The sequence below is a fragment of the Ovis aries genome, chromosome 3, assembly GCF_016772045.2.
Source record: "Ovis aries strain OAR_USU_Benz2616 breed Rambouillet chromosome 3, ARS-UI_Ramb_v3.0, whole genome shotgun sequence".
Lineage (NCBI taxonomy): Eukaryota > Metazoa > Chordata > Mammalia > Artiodactyla > Bovidae > Ovis > Ovis aries.
In genome coordinates, this window is record NC_056056.1 from 18,513,114 (window position 1) to 18,536,717 (window position 23,604).

At 42.5% G+C, this 23,604-nt stretch overlaps 1 long non-coding RNA gene across 1 annotated transcript; it reads right to left on the reverse strand.

Moving 5' to 3' along the window:
- Positions 1-3,940: 3,940 nt before the first annotated feature.
- LOC114114136 (uncharacterized) lies at positions 3,941-5,194 on the reverse strand. The gene is made up of 2 exons (XR_003588976.3): positions 5,116-5,194; positions 3,941-4,359 (listed from the first exon to the last, which is right to left on the reverse strand). It is a non-coding gene; the product is annotated as an uncharacterized LOC114114136 (long non-coding RNA).
- Between the last annotated feature and the right edge of the window lie 18,410 nt (positions 5,195-23,604).

Here is a 23,604-nt window from a genome sequence, read left to right on the forward strand (position 1 = left end):
TCCAGTGAGTCAGCTCTCCACAACAGGTGGCCAAAGTACTGGAGTTTCAGCTTCTACATCAGTCTTTCAATGAACACCCAGGACTGATCTCCTTTAGAATGGACTGGTTGGATCTCCTTGCAGTCCAAGGGACTCTCAAGAGTCTTCACCAACACCACAGTTCAAAAGCATCAATTCTTCAGTGCTCAGCTTTCTTTATAGTCCAACTCACATCCATACATGACCACTGGAAAAACCATAGCCTTGACTAGACAGACCTTTGTTGACTAAGTAATGTCTCTGCTTTTGAATATACTATCTAGGTTGGTCATAACTTTCCTTCCAAGGAGTAAGCGTCTTTTAATTTCATGACTGCAATAACCATCTGCAGTGATTTTGGAGCCCCCAAAAATAAAATCTGACGCTGTTTCCACTGTTTCCCATCTATTTCCCATGAAGTGAGTGTTGGGACTAGATGCCATGACCTTAGTTTTCTGAATGTGGAGCTTTAAGCCAACATTTTCACTCTCCTCTTTCAATTTCATCAAAAGGCTCTTTAGTTCTTCTTCACTTTCTGCCATAGGGGTGGTGTCATCTGCATATCTGAGGTTATTGATATTTCTCCCGGCAATCTTGATTCCAGCTTGTGCTTCTTCCAGCCTACCGTTCCTCATGACTACTCTGCATATAAGTTAAATCAGCAGGGTGACAGTATACAAGCTTAACGTACTCCTTTTCCTATTTGGAACCAGTCTGTTGTTCCATGTCCAGTTCTAACTGTTGCTTCCTGACCTGCATAGAGGTTTCTCATGAGGCAGGTCAGGTGATCTGATATTCCCATCTCTTGAAGAATTTTCCACAGTTTCATGTGATCCCCACAGTCAAAGTCTTTGGCATAGTCAATAAAGCAGAAATAGATGTGTTTCTGGAATTCTCTTGCTTTTCCATGATCCAGCGGATGTTGCCAATTTGATCTCTGGTTCCCCTGCCTTTTCTAAAACCAGCTTGAACATCTGAAAGTTCATGGTTCACGTATTGCTGAAGCCTGGCTTGGAGAATTTTGAGCATTACTTTACGAGCATGTGAGATGAGTGCAATTGTGCGGTAGTTTGAGCATTCTTTGGCATTGCCTTTCTTTGGAATTGGAATGAAAACAGACCTTTTCCAGTCCTGTGGCCACTGCTGAGATTTCCAAATTTGCTGGCATATTGACTGCAGCACTTTCACAGCATCAGCTTTGAGAATTTGAAATAGCTCAACTGAAATTCCATCACCTCCACTAGCTTTGTTTGCAGCGATGCTTCCTAAGGCCCACTTGACTTCATATTCCAGGATGTCTGGCTCTAGGTCGGTGTGAGTGAGCACACCATCGTGATGATCTGGGTCATGAAGATCTTTTTTGTACAGTTCTTCTGTGTATTCTTGCCACCTCTTCTTAATATCTTCTGCTTCTATTAGGTCCCTACCATTTATTGAGCCCATCTTTACATGACATGTTCCCTTGGTATCTCTAATTTTCTTGAAGAGATCTCTAGTCTTTCCCATTCTATTGTTTTCCTCTATTTCGTTAGATTGATCACTGAGGAAGGCTTTCTTATTTCTCCTTGCTATTCTTTGGAACTCTGCATTCAAATGGGTATATCTCTCCTTTTCTCCTTTGCTTTTCACATCTCTTCTTTTCATAGCTATTTGTGAGACCTCCTCAGACAGTCATTTTGCTTTTTTGCATTTCTTTTTCTTGGGGATGGTCTTGATTCTTGTCTCTTGTACAATGTCACGAACCTTCATCCATAGCTCATCAGGCACTCTGTCCATCAGATCTAGACCCTTAAATCTATTTCTCACTTCCACTGTATAATCATATGGGATTTGATTCAGGTCATACCTGAATGGTCTAGTGGTTTTCCCACTTTCTTCAATTTAAGTGTGAGTTTGGCAATAAGGAGTTCATGATCTGAGCCACAGTCAGCTCCCGGTCTTGTTTTTGCTGACTGTTTAAAGTACAGCATAGAGGAAGGAAAAAGAAGATAATAAAAAGTACTCCTTTCTAGAGAAGAGAGGGTGACCATGGGGGAAAGGACATTTAGCAACACCACAGGCAAGGCTTTAGTTTGGGCAGAAATCCCCCGACCATGAGTTTGTTGATCTTCCTTTCCCTGGCAGTGGAGTGGATTTCTTGATCAGCTTTGACCACTGAAAATATTTGCCTCTTACTTAAATAGCACATCTGAGAGGAGCATTATAAAGAAGTACCTTTGGCTGGGAAAATGCACCTGAGGGTGTGTGTGTGTGTGTGTGTGGTTGTGTGTGTGTACATGAGCCCATGCCATATCCTTAGCAAAGCTGTTCCACTTTATAGCTGGGTCTGACAATAGCGACAGAAGCTGAGATTCTCTCTTAAAGCAAGCATGAGTCTCTCATCACCAGGACTGGATTATCTTTTCTGCTGAGAACTGCCTTTCTGGAGATAAATCCTGGAGAACCAGAGTGAGATGTCTGCCAGTTTCCTCTGGGGGAGAGTCGACTGTGAGCAGAGATAGTGGTTTAATCTCATTGACCTCAGCTCCTCCAAAGCCTACAAGTCTGTGGGCTGAACTGTGAGATGGGTAAGAGTGTAGGCTCTGAAGTCAGACTGACCTGAGTTGAAATCTTGGCTCTTCCCAGTGTTGAGTTGTTGCACAAGTTTCAACTGAATCTGTGTCCAAGTCTATAAATGGTAATAATAAGAGCACTCACATCCAGTCATTTGTAATAGGAGCCCATAAAACACTTTGACATGGAAAACAGCAAAGACCAAACAAGTATTATGGTTGATGATTATTGTGGTGTTTATTAGGCTTCTTAGAAACTGAAGTAACAGCATTCAACCATGTTTTCATGGCTCCTCTTACTTAACTGTCTTTGCCCAAGATCAGTTAGCAACTTTCTCCTCCTCTTAACAGTCAGTGTTGGCCTCAGCACACAGATGGGGACTCGCAAGTTACAATAGCTGAGAACTATGCCTCTCTATAGCCTCAGGCTGCATCCCAACTCCAGCTGGCAAAAACGACAGAGGTGCAGGCAGATAGGGACCCCATACCTCATCCATGTACACAGAGAGCCCCAGTCCATCTGCCAGAACGCCCAGTCTTTTCTAATCAGGACATTAACTTTAGACACAGGAAATTAGCTGACACAGTTCTGGAAGGTAAATTAATTTCTCAGTCTAGCCCTCCACCCTCTCAGAACAATGTCTCTGCTTCCTCTGTCCCTTGTGAAAACACCCCTCTCAAGAGCCACAAGTAAACAGGCTTTCATGTCAGGAATATCTTCTCTAATAATTTCTTTTTTTTAATTTACTTATTTTTTAATTGGAGGATAATTGCTTTACAGTATTGTGTAATTGCAGTGTCTGGTTTCTTGGGTACCAATATTATTGCTGTGTTGGATCTTATTTCATTATCTAGGGTGGTTCATTCCGCTGGCATCCTTATCATCTGTTCCTATAATTTAGCCGTGTTCGGGTTCTCTCTGCGGGTGTGTTATCAGCCCCCACTGTGTCTTTGCTGCAATAGTTCTGTTCCAGACAACTCCCCCAATGTCTTGGGTTTCTCTGCAAACATTTATAGCACTAGGCAGACTCTCAGAGGTACAGAGCATTCTTTTGCAACAATCTTTCTTTTCTCTTTTTCCCCTTTTATAATAGTAGTTGCTATCAATTCATTCAAGGCTGCTTTAAAGAGTTCTGTTGCTTCAGGAGCTATAGTTGTGTTGTCAGGGTTAATTTTCATTGATTCAGATATTTTTATTGAGGCTTTCTTCAGTAGATTTAGCTTGGTGAGGTTGTACCTTTTCTGTCAAATATTCTATCACTTCTCATAGTTAAAGGAGTATATTAATATAACATATCTGCCTCATTATGCTACACTATGGCTGATCAGTGTTTGCTCTAGTTCAGTGTATTTAAACAAAACAGATCCGGTTTCCTTATCCAGGCAGCAAAGCACTAATTTTATTATAAATAGTTTTTTGTCTAATTTCATCTTGACCTTGGCAACATTTCCTAATTGTTCACTTGCTCAACTTTCTAGCGATATTAGAAAAAGAATTTAAAGAATGTTACAACATTCACTGGAAACAGTCATTGTTACCATCATTTGGAATTCTTTGCCACAAAGAAATCTGAAGCAAAAAGTAGGTGACAAAAGGGACAGGATGTTGACAAGGGAATCCATGTTTCATGGGGGATGCCACGGCTGGATGGTTCCCTGGGTGTCCCTCAACATGAAGATTCCGTGTTCTCCGCGGTCCACGCCCTAGATCCACTACTCTGCAGGGCTCCAGCGTGTTCCTCTCTGCTGATGGTGTGACACCATGGTGGTGCTACTCCTAAGCAAATACCTACGAGGCAGCAGGACCAAATGAGGAAACACCAGTTGTTAGTTTACGGTAATCTTAGGAGCCAAACCAAACCTACTCTAATATTTTTACTCCTTTAAAAGCAAACAAAAAGGCCTACGTGTGCTGGCACCGCTCTCACTCCACGTCACATCTCCTTACTCCAACCTCTGCTTCTAGACTGGCTTTGCTCCTGTTCTGACCAGCCTTGTCCGGGTGCGGGCTGGCCGACCTCCCCTGAGCCCCACACCTGTCACTGACCCCTGCCCGGCCCCTCCCTTTGGAGGAAATCATGACCCTCTCTGCACTCAGGCAACCTTGACTCGACGCCATTGGACCAGGTGTGGGTGGGGGCTGGGGACAAAGCCCTCCTCCCTCTAAACCCTGCACATAGCCCCACAGCGCATCCTTTCCAGGCTCATGTGGTCCTCACAGGCGGTGACCCCCAAGCTGGTCACCTCCGGTGGGAGATCTTAAGGAAACAGAAACAGAATCTTCTCCCAACCCAGAAATCCTCTCCACGTTGGTGGCAGAAAAAGAAAACATTCTTATTATTGAACAAGCCTCGAACTAGAATGTGAGGTGCCTCAGAGGCAATTGACCCGCTGAAAAAATGCAGAAACAGAAGGAATCTCTCTACCTCCCACACCAAGCAGAAAGAGCACCTTTGGGGCATGTTCTCAAGGTAAACACTAACTAGTCCTGCAGCTCTGTGATCTGACAGTACCACTGGTCACACAGAGTTCACCCCAACTTTACCTGTAGCTGGAGTTATCCAGTGGAAAACCGACTTCTGTCTGTATGACAGCAGGTCATTTTGCAAACTGGGGCAAAGCACTCACCAAAGTGAGGCTCCTCCCTCCCCCCACCCCAGGAACTGGAAGGGAGGGGAACTTCCTCTTTTGTTTCCCCCCAGATTCCACCTTTACTTATTTGTTTGGTTGGTTGGCTTTTTAATTTTCCAAATGATTTTTTCTTACCTTTTTTGGAGGCATTTTATTTCTTGAAGTAGAGGTGATAGGAAACCACTTCTTTTGATGCTTGAATTTCAAAAAGGTGGTTCTCAAAATGTTTGCCTTTTAAGAGATGTCTCTCAGGTTCTTGAGAAAGCATTCCTGAGTCAAAAAGCTTAAAAAAAAATTTTTAAGACGAAAAACAAGGCCAGCTAACAAAAGACTAATGTATTCACAGGAATACATTTTAAAGAGTTGAGAAAGTACATCCCCATTTTCTAAACTAAATACTCTGAGAAAAAGGAGAGAAGAGAAATCTCCCCTTTGCAGCAGGGAGAATTAAGACTCTTAGTTTCTGTTTGTCCTTGCATAGCCGAAGCAATGGGGCTTCCCATTGCCCAGTGGGGCCATACAGACAGGTGGCTTAGTGGCAAAGAATCTGCCTGCAATGCAGGAGACCTGGGTTTGATCCCTGGGTCAGGAAGATCCCCTGGAGAAGGAAATTACAACCCACTCCAGTATTCTCACCTGGGAAATCCCATGGACAGAGGGGACTTGTGGGCTCTAGTCCAGGGGATGGCAAAGAGTTGGACATGATTGAAGAGACTGAACACACACACACATACACACACACATACACACGCGCGCGCGCACACACACACACACACACACACACAAAGCAATGATGCATCTGTACTGGCTTTCCTTCCTTTCTCACTCACTGCTTCCTGGGGTCACTTAAATATCCACCTCCCTGGAAAGCCTGCTTAGTGAGGAGCCCCAGGTAGGGTGCTTGTAAAAAAGGCACTCCATAACAAAGCATCATAATTAAAATTAAAAGGCAAAACAAATAGGGGAGATATTTATTACAAAAGAGAGAAATAATAGTCTAATATACTAAAAAATGTGCAAATTAATAAAAATACTAAACCCTCCCACCAATCTAAATTAGAAACCTTTTCCTCATCATTATTAAACACTTTTAAAAGGTAATATTCTTACTCAATTGTAAGACGCTTTCATGACATGATGTACCATTATGTTAGGAGTCATTGAGAAAGGAAAAATGCAACCTATTCAGCTAGAACCCTTTTGTTTTTCACTTTGATGTCAATTTTATTTAATATAAAATAAAAATGAGAGCATCAAACCTTGAATAGGAACTTCTGAAATGTGAATTTCTGATATTTTCGAGTCAGATTTGGAATTCAAATTTAGAGTCTCTCCTCTAGGATTTTAATTATTGCAAGATTTGCCCTAGTCTGAATGACAGTTTACATTATAATTTTCACATCAATGAGCGCTGAGTCAACAAAACAAAACCAAATGTAAATTAAACACTGACTACTACAATCCTTTAATAGACTAGAATACCAGCAATATACAAGTTTTGTTTTCATTTTTGTTACATAATAAACTTACTTTAGAATAGACTTATATTTACAGAAAAATTGTGAAGATTGTACAGAGTTTTCATACACCCAGTACTCAATTCCCCCATTTTTAACATCTTTCATTAGTCACATATGTTGCCACAATTACTGGGTCAATATTAACGTACTATTAATTAATAATAGAAAACTAAGATCATGGCACCCGGTCCCATCACTTTGTGGCAAATAGATGAGGAAACAATGGAAACACTGACAGACTTTATTTTGGGGGGCCCCAAAATCACTGCAGATGGTAACTGCCTCCATGAAGTTAAAAGATGCTTGCTCCTTGGAAGAAAAGCTATTACCAACCTAGACAGCATATTAAAAAGCAGAGACATTACTTTGCCAACAAAGGTCCATATAGTCAAAAGCTATCGTTTTTCCAGTAGTCAGGTATGGATGTGAGTTGGAGTATAAAGAAAGCTGAGTGCCAAAGAATTGGTGCTTTTGAACTGAGATGTTGGAGAAGACTCTTGAGAGTCCCTTGGACAGCAAAGAAATCCAACCAGTCCATCCTAAAGGAGATCAGTCTTGAATATTCACTGGAAGGACTGATGTTGAAGCTGAAGCTCCAATACTTTGGCCACCTGATGCGAAGAACTGACTCACTGGAAAAGACCCTGATGCTGGGAAAGGTTGAAGGGAGGAGGGGAAGGGGACGACAGAGGATGAGATGGTTGGATGGCATCACCGACTCAATGGACATGAGTAAATTCTGGGAGTTGGTGATGGACAGGGAGGTCTGGCATGCTGTAGGTCCCAAAGAGTCAAACATGACTAAGTGACTGAACTGAACTGAATTAATAATATTAACCAAAATCCCAAACTGGAGTCAGATTTTCTTATCTTTTTCCTAACATTCCAATCTCTTCCAGGAGCCCATCCAAGATACCACATTATATTTAGTTATCCTGTCTGCCAAGGTTCCTTTTTTCTGCAACAGTTTCTCAGACTTTCCTTGTGTTGGAGGACCTGGACAGTTTTAAGGTCAGGCATTGTTATAAAGTCTCTTAAGTGGGATTTGTCTGGCATTTTCCTCATTATAATAGTGGGTTTTTGGGTTTGAAGGAGGAAAGACATAAAAAATAATTTCCATCACATCATATCAAAGGTACTGACCATGAATAAAGAATTATCATGGCTGACGTCGACCTTGATCACCCAGCTGAAGTAGCGTCTGTTAGATTTCTCGCTGTAAAGTCATTCTTACCCCTTTGTCCACAGTGTCCTCTTTGAGAGGAAGTCACTTTGCTCAGCCTACACTTCAGGAGTGGGAGGTTACGCTCCACTTCCTAAAGGGCAGAGTGTCTACATCAAACACTTGGAATTCTTACACACAACAGATCTGTCTTTTCTCCCTCATGTATTCATTTATTCAGTCATTTTTTATATCAGTATGGACTCATGAGTACTTACTTTATTCTTTGGGTTCCAGACGATTTTATTGTCTTGCTCAAATCATTTCCGCTTTGAATTCTGGATTCTCTTTCAGTTGCCTCCTTTGTTCCTGTGACATTCCTCGATCAAGGTGGGCTTTAATTTTGGTTGTGTGTTTTGTTTTTTTTTTCTAACACACCCTTATCTTCTGCCACTACAAGATGCTATAGGTATATCAACTATATCTCAATAAAACTGAAGGGGGAAAAACATGATGTATTCTTTTTAAGTATGTCAACATAAAGTGTTCTCCTTCTGCCAAAAAGATTTCCATAGTCTAGTCCAAAAAAAGTACTATGGCTCATCAAAATATAATCTACTTAATGGTTTTCCTAGGTCTAAAAAGAAAATCAATTGTAACTGACTTTTAAGGAAGAAGTAGTATTAGCATGCTTTATAAGCATACATTAAACTGACTTAAATTTCTTCACAGCATGCAACTTTGCAAAGTCACATCAACCATGTCAGATGCTTTGAGACTCCTAGGCTGTAGCCCACCAGGCTCCTCCGTCCCATGGGATTTTCCAGGCAAGACTACTGGAGTGGGTTGCTGTGCCCTCCTCCAGGTGATCTTCCTGACCCAGGGATAGAACCCATGTCTCTTACATCTGCTGCACTGGCAGGCGGGTTCTTTCCCACTAGCTCCACCTGGGAAGCCCTCTTCATAACATAGTTTACCTTAAACTCTTACTTGCTAGATCTAAGGTACGAGTATAAGCTAAGCTTCTGTAACAAAAAGATTCTGAAATGCTGTGGCTTTAAAAAGTTAAAAGTTAATTTCTTTTTCAAGAACAGTCCAGCAGTGAAGTCCAAGATGAATGAGGTAGCACTGCCCTGTGGGGTCATTCAGTGACCTGGGTCCCATTCCTCTGAGTCCCTTTCAGCATCTGCCCCCTCCCAGGGCTTCTTCTCATAGCATGGTTGAACTGATTCACCTCTGTCCATACTCATGTTTTGCTCACAGGAAGGAGGAAAGAGAAGCTCAAGGTCACACAGCGTTGTCTCAGTATTTAGATCACCCCTGTTCACACTACTCTGCAAGGAGCCTGGGAACTGTAGTAACTACTTGGGTATCTCTGTGCCCCGGTGACACTCTTAGAGCTTCAATCCCTAAACAGGAGAAGGGAGGATAGGCACGGTGTCCGTTAGCTATCCCAGCTACATGATTGTCATCCTGAGATCTAATGTTGTTCAGTTGCCAAGTTGTGTCTAACTGTTTGCGACCCATGGACAGCAGCACGCCTGGCTTCCCTGTCCTTTGCTATCTCCCAGGGTTTGCTCAAATTCATGTCCATTGAGTCGGTGATGCCGTCCAACCATCTGAGATCTAATACCAGTTCCCCACAGTGAACTCTGCGGTCACAGCCCTTCGTGTTCAGTTCTTTCTGGCACGTGCCCCATGCCATCTATCCCCATCCGGTTGCCCGTAGTCCCTGCTTCTCACCTGCCCTTCCCAGTCTCAAAGATCTGACTCACTAAGCAGAGACCAGTCCTTTCTTAACTCCTTAAATCCCCAAACTCCGAGTCCTTTTTCTTGGACAATACAGCTAAATTCCTTTAGGGTACAGAACTTCCAAAGACAAAAGTCTGGAATGAGTGGTCTCCAGGGTATCCTGCTCACTCCTGGAATCTTCCTCCTTCCGACATCGAAAACCAGCAAACGTGTGGCTCTTCCTCTGAGGGGAAGGAGAGCTTGGGCTTCCTGAAGATGGGAGAAATACTTTAAGTCCTTCCAGGTGGATTCACAGCACTGAAAACAAATTGTGGGGCAAATATCAATAGATCTCCATCCTACACTAAATCATAAATAAATCTCTATGCTACCCATGTATTACGGGGCTGAATTATGTCTCCCTAAAATTCATGTTTGAAGTCCTACCCACCAGTACCTCACACAGTGTGAACTTACTTGGACACGGGGTCTTTAAAAAGAGAATTAAGTTAGGACTTCCCTGGTGATCCAGTGGTAAAGAATCCTCCTGCCAATGCAGGGGACACAAGTTCGATCCCTGATCTGGGAAGATTCCACTTACCTCAGGAAAACTAAGCCTATAAGCCACAACTACTGAGCCTATTGCCACAACTACTGAAGCCCGAATGCTCTAGAACCATGCTCCACAGCAAGAGAGCCACCACAATGAGACGCCTGTGTACTACAGCTAAAGAAAGCCCAGGAGCAGCCACAAAGTCCTAGTGCAGCCAAAAATAAATAAATGAATACATGTTTAAAAAAGAAATAACTAAGTTAAAATGAGGTTATTAGGATGGGCTGTAATCTGATATGAATGGTATCTTTATAAGAAGAGATAAAGACACAGACACGTACAGAAGGAAGACCATGTAAAAACAAGGAGAAGACAAAACTCTGCAAGCCAAGAAGAGAGGCCTCACAAGGAACCAACCCTGCTCACGGAACACCTTCCTTGTTCTTGGAGGCCTCGCCCCCAGTATTGTGAGAAAATACATTTCTGTTGTTTAAGCCAGTCTGTGGTTTGTTGGTGTGGCCGCCTGAGAAAACCAGCTAACTAATAGACATGATTTCTGAGCAGAAGGCAGGTATTGTAGCAGCAGATTTAGAAATATTTGCTGATTTGTAATTCTAGATTAGTAACAGTAGGATTTAGCTTAAAGAGTAGGGACTCAAGTCTGGGCATCTGAATTTTAATTCTTTTGATTTCTTCATCGTGTATCTGGCCTGGTACCTGGCCAAGTAACTTCTCTAGACCTTGGATTGCTTATTTATTACACAATGAAAGGCTTCGAACAGATCGTCTTCAAGCAGTCAGTTTCTGAGTCCATGCTTGATAAAACTGGTTAGAAACCCGCAACTGAGTCACTCTATTCCAGCTTTTACAAAATGTGCTTTGTGCAACACTGGAACTTAGAGATAACAGATATTTCTATAAAAAGAGATCAAATAAGTTTGGGAAACTCTGTATTTTATATCCCACTTTTGGAAAGACGTAAGGCCCATTAGCATCTTAAAGGATCTTTCAAGAAGTCCTACAGGAAAGAAAACTGTTGGTTTTGTGGAAGCCCAGGCCCTCTTTCCAAGCTTGCAACCTTTATAAACATCCTGAGGGGCTAATATTCCACAGCTCTTGCTTGGACAGTGCTGAGCTATCATGTACCTATGTTAAAATTTTCTTGACACTTGTTAAACCATAGAGAGGTTTTTCAGCAGTACTGCATAGGAGGTTAATTTATTAAACTTCCCTGGTGGCTCAGCAGTAAGGAATCTGCCTGCAATGTGGGAGACCTGGGTTTGATCCCTGAGTTGGGAAGATCCCTGGAGAAAAGAATGGTAACCTACTCAAGTATTCTTGCCTGGAGAATCCCATGGGACAGAGGGGCCTTGTGGGCTACAGTCCATGGGGGTAGCATAGAGTCAGACATGACTGAGCAACCAACACACTTTGAATTTATTACAACAGGGGAGAAAGATAGGGCTGAATTCCAGATACAGCAAGGATAAGTCTTCTTATAGGCAAGGGACAGAATGAGAGGATCAGTGGATGCGAAATTACTGACAACGGACATCAAACCTTGGTGGGGGAGGGGAAGAGGGGGCGCCTTGACAAACTGGCCGAGCAGGACTCTTGATGAAGTCAGGCCAGGGTGATCAGCTAATAAGAGAGGGGGAGAGGGAGGAATTTGGTCAAATATCAAAGATGGGAGGATGATTACTAAAACAACTTAGGAGGATTCTTGCTAAAACTGGACTCTGCAGGCTTAATTTAAAAAAAAAATTCCTCAGTCTTGTCCGTCTCTTTGCGACCCCATGGACTATAGCCTGCCAGGCTCCTCTGTCCATGGGATTCTCCAAGCAAGAATACTGGAGTAGGTTGCCATTCCCTTTTCCAGAGGATCTTCCAGATCCAGGGATTGAACCAGATCTTCTGCACTGGAGGCAGATTCTTTACCATCTGAGCCACCAGGGGAACCCAGGCTAAAGGCAAGGCCTAGTCAAAAAGAGGGCTCACCGGAGACTGATTCAGTATTGGTTGTCATTGGGTCCGTCTGTGACAATTAATCACAAGAAGCTGCCACGAAATCTTTATCACTCAATCTTCCTTCATTTTTTCAGTAAATAATTTCAGATAGTCTCTTTTTCCAAGAGGGGAAAAAGATGGGAACCCAGTAATAGGACTTGGAGTGTGCTGGTTTCAGTCTAATTTTTGTACAGAATCTACTGTGAGCAGAGTGTGCCTGAAGTCGACTGACACAAAAGCTCGTCTTGACGGTACGGTCCAGCAGCTCTGGCCTGGGATCTGTTAGTGCCGGTTGTTTGTCCCCACGCAGAAATCCACCAGGCAGTTTCCCATGACCCAGGGGAGATCAACAGCATGGGAGCCCCGGGCCAACAGTGGCCAAGAAAAGTCCAAAGACTATTTCAGTCCATAGTGTTAGCACGCTGGTCCCTTCTCTGTCTGTCACCTCACTTTCTTCCCAGCAGCTGGAGGACATTTCTATGGTGGGGTGGCAGCACCCTGCTTCACTGAAACAGGGAGTTGTGTGAAGTGAGAAAGACTGTGTTCACAGAAATTGTAGCAAGAACAGTGGTGGTGGTTTTTCTCCACTAGACTTCACTGTTTATCAGGAAGCTATTTGTGATGAAGGCTTAAAACCCAACCCGAATGAGATGGGGTTATACAAACACCTCCTTTGCACCTACCTATATCCCTGGGACTAAAACTGAACTTTAAAAAAATTAAATAATGATGGAAGTGAATAGATGTAAGAACCGCCTGGCTCAGTGACTTCACATCCTGCTGGATTAGGGTCAGTTGAGGAGCTTGCCTGAGTACTGCCCCTTGAAATTCTGACTCAGTTGATCTAAGGAGGAGAGGGAGGGAGACTCTGAGCTTTTAAAAGAAAACACATGTTAAAATCTCCCCCAGGTGACTTTAAAGTCTAACCGGAGTTGAGACTAGTGATCTATTTTAGCCTCCTTAAATTTTATGGGTCAAGAAACTGAGGCCCAGAGAAGGGAAGTAACTTGTGAAAGGTCACATAGCTAAATAATGACAAAGACCCCCCCCCGCACCCCAAAAAATAAAACTGGCCTTATGCAGAACTGCAGATTTAAAGACGTTTACTTAACTTCACCTGGTAATCACAGTTGGCACACATCTTCACTTACGGTCTTATAAACAAGGTAAAAAATCTGCAGACTTCTGATTCGTGTTCATTCACTCACGATCTGGATGTGCTGATTATAAGAATGTAAAGTTGACGAGGAGTAACTGGGAAAAAAATTATTTCAGTCCTTGTGTTTAAATGTTTCTAGTTTATCATTGTGTCATGTATTACGTGCATCACATCAAATATATATATCATTGCAATATCATTATCTGAAGATAACTGACACTAGGAAGGAAGCGTTAGTTGTTCAGTCGTGTCCAACTCTGCGATCCCACGAACTGTATAGCCAACAGGCGCCTATGTCCATGGGATTCTCGAAGCAAAAATACTGAAGTGGGTAGCCATTCCTTTCTCCAGGGGATCTTCCTGACCCAGGGATCAAACCCACGTCTCTTGCATTGCAGGCGGATTCTTTACCAACTGAGCTACCATTAAATAGAAACTAAATTTTTACAGAAAACAGTGAAAAAGGTTTATTTTGAAAAATGAAAGCATACTTAATACTTAGAATTACCATGACGAACTACCTCTTAGGATGAACAAAAAAAGAACTAAATGTTGATGGCTTTTACTGGCATTATTTTGCCATATAACCAACCAAGCCCTTCACTTCCCATTCAACTTTTCAAAAGACGATCTTAAAGAGAGGCACTTTGGCAAAAACACTTCAGAGCTTCATGAATTTTCCCAAGGTTTAAAAGCGTTCTCTTAATCCTTTGTTATTCAAATCCCCCTCCTTTCAAGCAGTGTTCTTATGTTTTTACTTGTTCCCTGTTCTTCATTGGGTACCAGCTGTTCTCCAGTCTCAGATCACCAACTTCATCAAAACCCAACATCTTTTGAAAATTCGACAATATCACTTCACAAACAGCTTGCATGGGATTTGCATTATATTTCCATGTGCAATTACAATTTGTGAGAGATTGATGAAGACACAGCCGGAGTGATCAGGCATAGTTATGCTCATATCAAGGAGGAGTGACATTTGAATAGAGACTGATTTTACAAGTTGTCAGTTGTTTAGTGATTACTTCCTGGTAGAACAAGTCTTCACACAGTTATTTAAAACTATGGACACTTGGATACTAACTGCTCAGCTAAGTTGAACACCCTACACTGGTTGGCAACCCCAGTAGATCAACATGGCCTCTATGGAGATGGAAACTGCCTTCTTAGCAGGCAGGAAAAGCAAGCTTTACAATCCATCCATGTGGTAGCTCTTCTCTGCCTAGGACACCTCTCTTAGCTTTTTATGGTAACAGATCCCACCCCCTGATTACAGTGAGTGGACTTGACTGTTCTGGGTCAATTACTGTAGCCTATGCTTTGAGGTTGGTAAGTGCAGCAGTCCTCAACTTTTTTGACACAAGGGACCAGTTTTGTGGAAGACCATTCTTCCACGGGGGTCAGGGGGCAGAGATGGTTTGTTGATGATTCACGATTGTGCACTTGATTTCTGTTATTACTTCAGCTCCACGTCAGCAGCAGGCATTGGCTTCCAGAGGTTGAGGACCCCTGGATAAGGGGGTCTTCCTTCCTACATAATGAAATCCCCATTCTAGACCAGGGGTTTCTCAGCTGGCCTTGTGTCCAGCTGTGTGGTCCATACAGACCCGGTGCAGCCCTAGCCGCCTGGAACCTGGGTTTGGTGATCACAGCTCTGAAGATGGGAAGATGATGGGAGTGGTCTCTCCTCTGCCTTAAGAGGAGAAAGATTGAAGGCAAAAGGAGAAGCGGATGGCAGAGGATGAGGTGGTTGTATGGCATCACTGACTCAACGAACATGAATGTGAGCAAACTCCGGGAGACAGTGAAGGACAGAGGAGACTGGTGTGCTGCAGTCCATGGGGTTGCAAAGAATCAGACATGACTGAGCATCTGAACAACAGCAACAACTCTGCCTTATCAACTTGATTTCTGCGGGAAAGACTTGATTTCTGCGGCTGTCGCCTCAGTCAGATTTATCCACTGCTTGGCACACTGGTGACAGCTGTCTGATGCCTGGATATTCTTGTTCTGTGCTGTTACTACAGGAGGTCAAGGAGCATCTTCCCAAAGAAAAGGAGATGAGAGGGAGTCTCCTTGAGGACAGAAAAGAGAGGCTCAAATACCCAAGCTCCCTGGCTGTACGTTAAAGTGAAAGTTGCCCAGTCATGTCCAACTCTTTGCAACCCCATGGTCTATTTAGTCCATGGAATTCTCCAGGCCAGAATACTGGAGTGGGTAGCTGCTCCCTTCTCCAGGGGATCTTCTCAACCTAGGGATCAAACCCAGGTCTCCCACTTTACAGGTGGATTCTTTACCAGCTGAGTTATGAGGAAAGCCCAAGAATACTGGAATGGGTAGCCTATCCATTCTCCAGGGAATCTTCCCAACCCAGGAATCAAACCGGGGTCTCCTGCATTGCAGGCAGGTTCTTTACCAATTGAACTACCTGAGAAGCCTGTTCGTTAAAGGGACAAAGCAAAGACATTGTGGTCCTTGCTCCCCAGCTCAGAATGAACTGAGGCTGCAGCTGTTTTGTTGCCTGAAAGGGGTTTTGTAGGAAAATAATTTCTCTTGAAGGGCAGAAATAGGCCTGAGGCAGGCTTGACCCCTGGGTCTGCTCAGTGGTGTGTTGGGTAGGACTTCTGATTGATCCAGAGTCATAGTAAACATTCTGTGCAATGGGCGGTTGGGGGCCGGGGTAGGGGCAGGGGGCATAGGCAGGCAGACAGTCAGACAGTCTCCAAAGTGAGGTCCAGTCATGGAGGGGTTGTGAATTTAAGCCGCCTCCTCCCCGTGAGAATGGCAAAGGCACACTGCTTTTCCCTGGTGGGTCCTCACGCCGGGCAATAATACTATCAGGTGGTCAACCCTTGGTTTCTGGGACACCTGCGTTTATGTCTGTGTAGCCTTCCTCCCTTTATCACAATCTCCATACATTTTTTAATTAACGCTCCTGCTGCTTAGTTGCTTCAGTCATGTCTGATTCTGTGTGACTCTATGGACTGTACTCTGCCAGGCTCTTCTGTCCATGGAACTCTCTAGGCAAGAGTACTAGAGTAGGTTGCCATGCCCTCCTCCAGGGGATCCTTCCAACCCAGGGATCAAACCCAGGTCTCCTGTACTGCGGGCAGATTTTTTACCACTGAGCCACCAGGGAAGCCCAAATTAACACTTTCACCTCTCTTAACAACGTACATTTTCCCCAATCACATCACCATCATTTTGTGACATCCACTCAGTGAGGTTTAGATCACAGGAAGGGAGAAGCTTCCCTGTTTCAAGGTGTCGAATCTGAGTTCAAGAATCCTTGCGGAATTCATTCTGGCTCTGCTGGGCCACCATGCTGTGTGCCATGACCTCCAGGTAGCCCACTAGAGACTCAAGGTTACAACAAGCACATGAAAAATGATGCCTTTCATCTTTTTCCCTTTCAGAAAGGCAGATACTTACTGCACAAGCCAGCAGGTTCTACCAACCTTCACCCTATTAACCTGGCATCATAAAATGAAATCCACAGTGTAAGATAGTTCAGCCAGCAAGTTCAGGAAGGGTCTGAAATTCAAGGCTGTACTATGGTTACCTCACACCAGCACTGCTTTCAAAAGTCCTCTCTCATTTGGGAGACTCTCCAAAGGTTGTGAGTCCCATTTTCCACTGTGACATGTTAAAAATCATCATGGGTAAATTGTTCCACAGATAGTTTTGGGTCTTACGCCAAAGCAATTTCCTGTGAATTGAACAAAATTGTTCTTATAGGATTGAAAAGCCTATATTTTATTGTGGTGAGGGGGAAAAGATCTAGAAATTATTCTTTCCAACCTGGGTTGTGTGGAGGTGGTACTATTGGCGATGTGACCTCAGTTATCTTGATCCGTAAAAACAGTTTCCAATTGGCTTCTACCACCATATTTCAGAAAACAATTCTGTGGAACAGTTTGCCCCATGAGTTGAACCTTCAAAGCTCTGAGAGAAATTCAAAAGCTGTTCCTTTCTCTTGAAGTACACCAGTTAATTGCCTACCAGATGGCCTCTGAAGACTCTGGTATTGAAATTGCACCTATAAACAGTGAAATGTTAACAACATAAATGGCCAACTTGGGAAGGTCTGTGCCCTAAGAGGCTAGGAATGTTATGTAAGTGTCCCCAGTTATTTAGTCATTATTAACTAGGACATAGAGAGATTGAAGATGAAATAGCCAACCTTCAGAAAAGTCACACCCTGAAACGGAGCACCCTTGGGTGCTCTGACTGACTGCTGGGTTTGAGAATGAGGAGGTGGCTAGTGCTTACTCATGACTGAGTGGCTGGCCAGATGCTCCAAGGGCTTCACCTCCTTCTCCCATCCTCTTAGAAAAGCAAAAGATTTGCCTTGCTGAGAATGAAGGCAGGATATACTTTATATATGGAAATAGAAATCAGAAGTAAGCTAGAGAAAAGGAAGTGATGAAACTCTCACAAGTTCAAAGCCAGGAGTGTGTGGAGTCAGAATCATTGCTCAGCACTGGACAACCAATGGGCCCCTTCAAAGCAGGCAAGTGTCACTGAAAATGAATTCTTGGAAGAGTCAATCATAACTTAACAAAAAAGCACTTCTGGAGGTTCAGTTAGGTCAGCGGATAGACTTTTGAGAATTACAATGAAATAATTTTCAAATTTAGAAATTCACATCCAAAGAAAATGAAAATGCTAATTTGAACAGGTCTATGCACCCTGATGTTCATTGTAGGACTATTTACAATAACCAAGATATGGAAGCAATGTATGTACTCACTGGTAGGTAAATGGATAAAGAAGATGGGAGCTTATATATGCTCACAATAGAATGTTACTCAGGCATTAAAAAAAAAATGAAAGGTGAAATCTTGCCATTTTTGACAACACAGATGGACTTAGAAAGTATTGGGTTAAGTGAATAAACCAGACAGAGAAAGATAAAAATTGCATGATTTCACTTACATGTAGACTATAAAGAGCAAAGCAAATGAACAAACACAATAAAACAGGAACAGAGTCACAGAGACAGAGAACAAACAGGTAGTTGCCAGAAGGGAGGGAGTTTGAGGGGCGGGGGGAGGGAAACAGGTGAGCAAAGTTAAGAAATGCAAAGTTCCAGTTACAAAATAAGTGAGTCACAGAGATGAAACATACCGTGTGGGGAATACAGCCAATAATTGCATAATATCTTTGCATGCTGACAGATGATAGCAAGCCTTCATGATGATCATTTTGAAATCTATTGCAATATTGAGTCACTGTGCTGTGTACCAGAAACTAATGTAGTGTTGTAGGTCAATTATACTTCAAAAAATAACAAACTCATAGAAAAGGAGATCAACAAGAGACCTTCTATCCAGTTCCCCCTCCCAACACCCCTTACTGATACATTACCATGTGTAAAATAGATAGCCAACAGGAATTTGCTGTATGACTCAGGGAACTCAAACCAGGGCTCTGTAACAACCTAGAGGGGTGGGAGGGAGGTTCAAGGGAGAGGCGACATATGTATATCTATGGCTGATTCATGTCGATGTATGGCAGAAACCAGCACAACGTTGTAAAGCAAGTATCCTTTAATTGAAAATAAACTTAAAAAAAAAAAAGAAGGTACTTGGAGGAAAGATTTAGGAAACTTAACAGAGGGAAATATGAACCCTGGAAGGTGGGAAATACGAAAGATTAAGAAGAATGATAACAAAATAAGAGAAAAAACTTTTCAAAAATGAGAAAGCCAAAAATGTTTAAGTCTCCCAAATCAAGCAAGATTGAAGAATAGCACATTTGAGCATATTCTCATACAATTTCACTACTCCAAGAGCAGAAATTCTTCCAAGAGATGGTTTAAACCGAGGAATGCCTGGAGACCTTTTTATTCAGTCACACACGGAACAGTCAAGAATGTGCTGCTGTTGTTTGTACCTGTCGTGCCCTCGGAGCACATGGGCCAATTTCCAGAAGAATCCAGAAAGACCAGAAAAGTGTTCTGAAAACCTAAGAAAGATCAACGTGGGCTTCCCATGCCCAGTGGGCTGCCACTCCGAGAGGCAACTAACAGGCAGTGGGCACGTCTATGAAGATCCAGGGATTCTGGAATGCTGCGCATCCACCTGTGACCCTGTAGAGCCATCACCTCTTCCTTGTGAAACCATTTCTGCAAAAAAGTTTTCATAGCCTTTGCAATTAAAGAAACTTCACATCGCTTAGTGGTGTCTGCTGAATTTTCCAAATATCGACCGTCATCCCAACATGACATATCCACCTAAATATAAAGCCTTCCAAACTCCCAACTGGAAAGAACAAGTTCCTTACAAAGGAAATAGAATCACTGGCATCAGGTTTTTATCTGTAACTCGGGAAGCTAAACAACAGAGTGGAATCTATAAACCACTGAGGAAAAACTAATACAACTCCTAGAATCCCATACACAGTCAAGAAGAACAAACAAGATACTGTGGGTATTTGAGAATCAGAATAATCACAGCATAGGTTAGGATCTTAGCAGCAGAAGGCAGAACCGCTCCAGCTAGTCTTAGCAGAAAGGGATAGAGATCTTTGAAAGAATCACTGGGAGAGCTGAAGAAACAGGTTATGGGATTAGGGCCTGAGAATAATTCTCTGATTCACACTGCAAAATAGATCTGCTAAGGATGTGGACATTTTGGGAGGCCATTAATCAGCTGATCACAGCAAGCAGAGTTATTTTATAGTCTGTGTACAATAACTTCAAGATCTAAAAATATTGGAAAGTCTGTTTTTGTGGTACATTTTTGCAGATGGTTCCCTCACATGTTGCTCATTTATGTTTGACGGTATGTTTGGTATGTTTGACTATGTACTGCCCCCTAGGCTCCTGGGGCTTTGCAGGAAGAGATGGTACCTGGATTCTGTCAATACACAGACTCTTCTCAGGCACTAACTGGACCATTAGCAAAAACACAAGCACCTCTTTTCTACCAATAATTCTGAATTTTTGTTGGAAAACCACTAAAAGTTGTATAGTCTATAAATTTTGTAATACATCTCTAATCAAGTTGTGTATACAAACAAAGCCCTGCTAAAACATATTTGACCCAAGTCTGTGTAAACCATAGACTTCCCAGGTGGCACTAGTGGCAAAGAGTCTGCCTGCAATGCAGGAGACCTGGGTCAGGAAGATGCCCTGGAGGAGAGCATGGCAAGCCACTCCAGTATTCTTGCCTTGAGAATCCCAGGATAGAGGAGCCGGGTAGGCTACAGTCTGTGGGGTTGCAAAGAGTTGGACACATTGGAAGTGACTTAGCACACATGCATGCTCTGTAAACCACGAAGAAGCCCCAGCCACAGCTGCACAGGCAGAAAAGTGGTGATGTTGAACCAGGGAAGTGGAAGCAGGGGTGGAGCAGAGGGATCTGAGCTCTAAAGTATGTAAGGTGTCGAAGCAGGTAGGCTAGATGGCCATTCTGGTGTGTCTCAGAGAAAGGATGCTGGGTGGGGGTGTGGGAGTGGATAGGATACATGAACACAGCAAAAGAGCACATTTGAGACCAGGATGGGTCTGGTGTCCTATGAATGAAGCTAAAAATGTCCGTGGGGCTGGGAGATGTCCAGCAAAACACGAGCAGTGTGATGTAAAGCCTGAGCATGGAGAGAGGGGGGGTCATTGGTGGATGGGGGGTGGGCAGAGGGGGGTTGGTGAAAACCTCGAAGGAACATAAGATTCTTCCAGGAGAGTGTACAGGACTGAGCAACGGCTGAGACAGAATCCACTGAAATTTACTGACCGCAGCTGAGTCTAGATTCTCACCCTCCTCTTGACCAGCAGGACGAGATCCCAGGCTAAAAGTGGGTAATGATTATAAAACTACAGCCCATTGCTTTATGTAAATTAAAATGTGAATTCACTGAGAAAATTTCTTTCCAACTCACTGACTTTACATTTTAGCCACAAAGTCTATATTAATGTTAACTACATTATCTAATCAGCTAATCAAACTCGGTGGAAGAAATATTTCTTCAGTGACTTTTACTATTATTAGAGGACAGTAAAACATACATCAAAGATAGGAAATCAGAGCTCTTAAGACTTTTCTCTTTTAAAAACAACATAAGTAAATTTTTGAGGAAATACTTGTAATCTCACCGTCCTAATACAAAAATTATTTTCATTTTTACCTGTTTTCCATTCTTTGGCCATATATGAAAACTTCCATGTTGTTGTAATCATACCATACATATACTTTTGCAGTTTGCTTTAAAATTTTTATATTGTAAAATATTGTGATGTTTGTACACTCTTAACAAATGATCATTATTTTCAAAGTCTTCATGTTGATAAACTATAATTTTCAGACATTCTCTTGTAGTTGGATATTTTAATCACATGAAGCTTTTGATTACTAGAGAAGATGGCAGTGAACAAACATTAGCGTTTTTCTAATTAAGTTTCTGTCTAATGAAAACGTCTAGTTTCATCATATCTTTACCAGGGCAGAGCATTATTACTTTTTAGATGATTTGATAATTTAGTGTAAAAGTTCCCTGTGGTTTACTTTAATTGCATTCTTTTGGTTATTAGGGAGAAAACATTTTTGTATGGATTTACATAGCATGATTAGAGTGCTAATGATAAAATAAAAAGGAATGAAATAAATAATTGTGTCATTTCAGTACACTAACCAGAGTCTACCTACTAACTGAAGGAGCTTTGATTTTGTCCCCCTGTGTCCGCTTTATTAATTGAACAATCAGAAATCTATGTTATTAGGGGTTTTCTCACCTTCTCTTCTCTTATTCTGCTGGAAGAGGCTTTATCTTCTGTTACTGTGTTCAGTGCAGTCTATAAGGTAGAATACATGTGGCCTCCACAAAGTCCAACCTCTTTATGCTTTTTGTATTGCTATCCCACAGAAAAGTAAACTGAGGCTAAGAAGGCAGGTTGCTTACTCAAGATCACACAGGTCATGATTTGGCAAAGCCCAGGTTTGAATCCAGATAAGCCCCTCCAAATGCTTTCTCCAATGTGCTGACCAAGCCAGCTGATCACAAAATTAACCTACCCCAACTCACTGTAATGAACAGCTCCTGAGTCAACCTTCTTTGCAAACACAAAGTTGCATACAGATTCTTGGTGGCATTACTGTGTTTTGCAATAATGAGTTTAGTAGGACATGAGGCCTTCCCAATGTCCTCTCAGATAGTATGATTCCATAAAAATGAGATTATGAAAGAGGGCCCTGTCTCCACTGTCGCTCAGGAATCACATATAATTATCTCTTGCTGAGTGATTTAATTAAAATTCAAGAAGCACTGACTCACATCCAAAACCATTGTGATAAAATCTACTGGACAGAGTCCTTTGATGTGCTAATTAATAAGACACACGATTCTCCTTTTAGTTGCTTCATCTTTGAGTACTTTTCCAAACATTGTCTTTAGGAGATAATGGCATTTAAATTTGTTTTCTTTATGCCACTTAATGAGATCTTGGTTGCCACCAGATTCAGGGAAGTCATGCTAAACAATGTATATAGCACAAGTCCTGTCATTTGATGGCTCTTGGTGGCTGTGTAATCCTGGCCAAAGATACACATTCAGCAGGATGTCCTTCTATTTTGGGTGCTGGATGGAGCCAACAACTCTGGACAATTTTCTACCTTGGTGATTGGAATACCCGCGGCTTACTTCTACTTTTTGCGAGGGGACGCGCACTAAGATGCCTGAGATTCCAAAGAATATCCACAGGAATTGTGATGGAGTGAGTAGGGAAGGGGAATTAAGATGCTTCATTTCTTGTAAAAAAATAAAGTTGAGAGTGTAGACCATCTATGATAACTCCCAGCAAATGCCATTTAAAGCCAATAATCCTTTGAAGTCCAATTATTAAACAGCCATGTGATACAGAATATCTGATAAGAAAAGTGTCTTATTTGGACTAATCTCAGTTCCACTATTAACTATATACGTAACCATAGCACCTAATAATGTTGAATATTTAATATCCAGTTGGACTTCCCAGGTGGCTCAGTGGCAAGAATCCACCTGCCAATGCAGGAGACGCAGGTTTGATCCTTGGATTGGGAAGGTCCCCTGGAGGAGGAAACGACACCCCACTTCAGTATTCTTGCCTGGGAAATCCTATGGACAGAGGAGCCTGGTGGGCCACAGTCCATCGGGTCCCAAAGATGGGACACACACAGCGCACTATGCAAGTAGTCCAGTTTATGTCTACCTTTTCAAACTCTTAAGTTTTTTGTTTCTTTTTCTTGCCTTCTTGCATTGGCAATAGCAATAATCTTATAATATCATTTACTATA